Below are 3,691 nucleotides of genomic sequence, written 5' to 3'. Positions count from 1 at the left end.
CAGAAAGTATTAACATTAGGTACAAAGAGGTGACATAACTTGCAAAGCACCCTTTATCCATGTATATATTTCCGCTCTTGAGTGGAGCTCCACTCGCCCCCATGGAGGTGTCGTAATTCTACGGAAAGTGTGGCCCGGACCAACATGGCGGGGGTGGAGCTCCACTCGGTGATGTATTTCCGCTCTTGAGTGGAGCTCCACCAATATGTCTGCAGCCAGACCCTCTTGACTAATGTCAGCATAAATGTAGTTCGCTGCTAGTAATGGAGGGTGAAAGATTTGTCGCAGTTCATGTTTCGGTGTACAAAGCTGAAGTGTGCTGTCATTTAGGCTTTTGTGGTAACGTCCACTGCAGGACTGTTGAGCTGTCGCCTCCTCGGTTCTGCCACTTGCCGTGACCCAATCCCGTCAGTGGCTGAGCCCCGCGCTCTTCACAAGGGTCGCGGCAAGCGATGTTTTGAGCCCAAACTAACTTGGGTAGTCATAAATATATGCCCTTTACGTTGCACAAGGCTTAATTTATGGGGGAATAATTAACAATGAACCATTTAAATTAATTAAACAATTTAACTACGTGACATTATAATATAAAACCAATACTAAAACATCCCTGTTATTGCACAAAGTTCCGTTTTTTGAATTACCGTTTTATGCGTTTTATAATAATTTTACAACTTTTAATGTATGCAATAATACAAATCCATTAAACAACAACACCATTTGATCTAAAAGTATCAAACCAACTGTATTATATTCTTTATAATGCACAAGGCTTGTTTTTTTTTAGATTATGCTTTTATTGTTTTTATATTGTTTTATTTTATTAAAGGATCATTATTCTTTATAATGCACACTTTACTCAAAATGCACGGTATACATACACATTTAATGAAAGAATTCTGAGAGAACTTTAATCTTTAATCTTTTACATGTGCACGGGGTTAAATAATTTTTATTTATTTATGGTAAGGTTTGCTTATGGTGGTGCTCTTAATGACAGCTTTCCTTACAATATATACTATTCCTAAAATAAGAAATATCCCAATATATCGCCTTGCTTACAGTATCGCAGCGTATCGCAATATATCGCGTTGCAACCCCTGTATCGTGATATGTATCGTATCGCCAGATTCTTGGCAATACACAGCCCTGAAATTATTCACTGACAGTTAATAAACAATCATTACTTAAAAACACTTGAGTTACTCACCATTGACAGTAACAGTGAATCTCTTGTATGAAGTCTGTTTGTTGCTGCTGATCTTCGCTGTATAAAGTCCAGTCTGTGGTTCTGGTGTTTGTGATGATCAGAGATCCAGTCTGATCATTCACCTTCAGTCTGTCTCTGAATCTCTCTTCTTCATCATATAATGGTGAGCTCTTGTTCTCTATATCATGTTTAGCTATGAGTTTTTCTTCATCTCCAAAGCTCATCTCCTTGTATTTGAGGAACATGAAGAGTGACAGGATCTCCCTCCTTCACTGACATGCTCTTCAATTCAGTTCCACCCTCAGCAATAACAGATCGAGACTCTACAGAAGTCACAGACAGAAAATAAATATACACATTAAGAACACCGTTACTGGCACTAGAACATCAAGTTTCACAATAATTTAGTAATTATAATCAAGGTTTCTACAGACATGAACAAGTTAAATTTAAGACTTTTAATAGCTTTTTAATACCACCTTATATGAAATGTAAGACCTAAACCTGTAATGGAAATACACATTTTATTACATTCATATATGTAATATTTAATGTGTTTAAATAATGTATTTGATATTTAATTTTTGCTGTAATAAATTTTATTTCTTTGATATACAGTGAACTTTTAATGTCAGCAGACAATATTCCATATAAAATATCCCTGCAAAATAACTGCATCACTGAGATTTTTGGTAAACAATTTATTATGAATCAATCTTTTCATCAGTGTTCTGTTCTATCAGCTTTTACATACTTAAATTTGCATATTTTGATTTACCTTTACAAAGGCCTATTTTTAACCTTTTTAGATGTATGCATCGTCTATCATGTCAAGTTATTACAATTTATCAATTATTTCAATACACACTATAGGGCTGCTACCAGTCAGATTTAATAATTTATAGCGCAAATAACAATAATTACAACTGCAATAAATAATGTTATTAGATTAATGTTTTAAATGCATATATATACATATATGCATGAAATGTTGAGGGGGGAAAATGCATACTTTATACTTCTCAACTAAATGACTAGTAAGTGGTGGTTAAGTCACTTAATGAGTGAGTCATTGTGTCATTCATTCAACTGATTGAGTGTGTTATGCTGGTATCTTAAGGACTTTCATGGACAGCTGACTCAAAGTTTTTCGTATTCTTCATATTCTGTGTGGTGGTCAGATAAAAATTAATATTTTAAGTTTAAATTGATTTTTACCTTTTATGGGCATTTTACCTTTATAAAGCCATTTTTCTATAAGTGTGCATTATCTTTTGAGTTAAATTTAATCAGTGAATTAGAATAATATGACATTTGGGCTGTTACCAAGCAAATTAAATCAGTATCAACAAAATTTATCATTGCAATCCAGACATAAACTGCACCTGAAGTGGCATTTAAAAGTATTTACACACTGTTTAATGCAGAATTATTAATGCATTTAACCTGCAGTAACGGATGCAAAAATAATTTGATATATTAAACAAAAAACGTTGAATACTGTTATTTGAAATGATTTTAAAAAATGAAGATACTTTAAATGTGACATTAAAACCGCCAGTAGGTGGATGTAAAAAAAGAATGTAAATCATTAAAATAATTTTTGGAGAAAAAAAATGATATGCTACTCTTCCATGTGATATTGACGGAAAATGATTTAACTATATGACGTGGTATACATGTACACATTTTAAGGCACTATTTCTTGTGTTTTTGATGGTTATTTATGTATTTTAATAGACTGAATCATGGAGTGAAAGAGCGCACTATAAATGCGCTCACGCACTAGACTTCACATAATGAGCGCACTCTGTAGGGGTTTTGAATGTTTTTTATTTGCGTTGTGAGAATATGGAGCAAAATTGCTCACTTGTCATGGTGTTACTTAACTATATCATGTTATGAATAAACTAAAAATTCTGAATGTTTCCCTGTGTGTTTCCTCTGAATTTATGTGTGCTGTTACGCTCATTTTTTCTTAAGTCTCTCACAAAGAGACAGAGTGAGCCCCAGCGTGACCTTGTATTCTGTATTCTTCAGTTCTCTCTTATGACGCAGTAACTTGGGTACCGCGGGGAAGAAAAAATGTTTGGTCTGTCCAATGATTGTAAACAGTCTTTAGGTCCGTCTGACTTAAGATATTTTAGCGGTATAATTTGACGTGGTCGCATTTGTGCAAGTGCATGGTCTGCACAGCTCCATAGCGTTTGCTCTGCTCAGTACCGCGTGCTGTAGACCCACAGCACAGTGCAGCAGGAGCCAGATTTATCTGATCACGTGAAGAGAGGCGCTTTGGGTGTATAGCCTGGTTCATACTCGCCACGTCAGCCTGACCGCAAAGGTGTGCACAGTAAAAATGACACAAAAATACTGGTGGAAACGATGGTGGACAGAGGATTTAGAATCTAAAGTAAAGTAAAAGACATTTTCTTAAACCAGAGAAGGTGAACGTTTTTTTTTTGGTGGTGGGGGGGGGGGGGG

The sequence above is a fragment of the Cyprinus carpio genome, chromosome B22 (assembly GCF_018340385.1).
Source record: "Cyprinus carpio isolate SPL01 chromosome B22, ASM1834038v1, whole genome shotgun sequence".
Classification (NCBI taxonomy): domain Eukaryota; kingdom Metazoa; phylum Chordata; class Actinopteri; order Cypriniformes; family Cyprinidae; genus Cyprinus; species Cyprinus carpio.
This window is presented reverse-complemented; position numbering follows the sequence as displayed.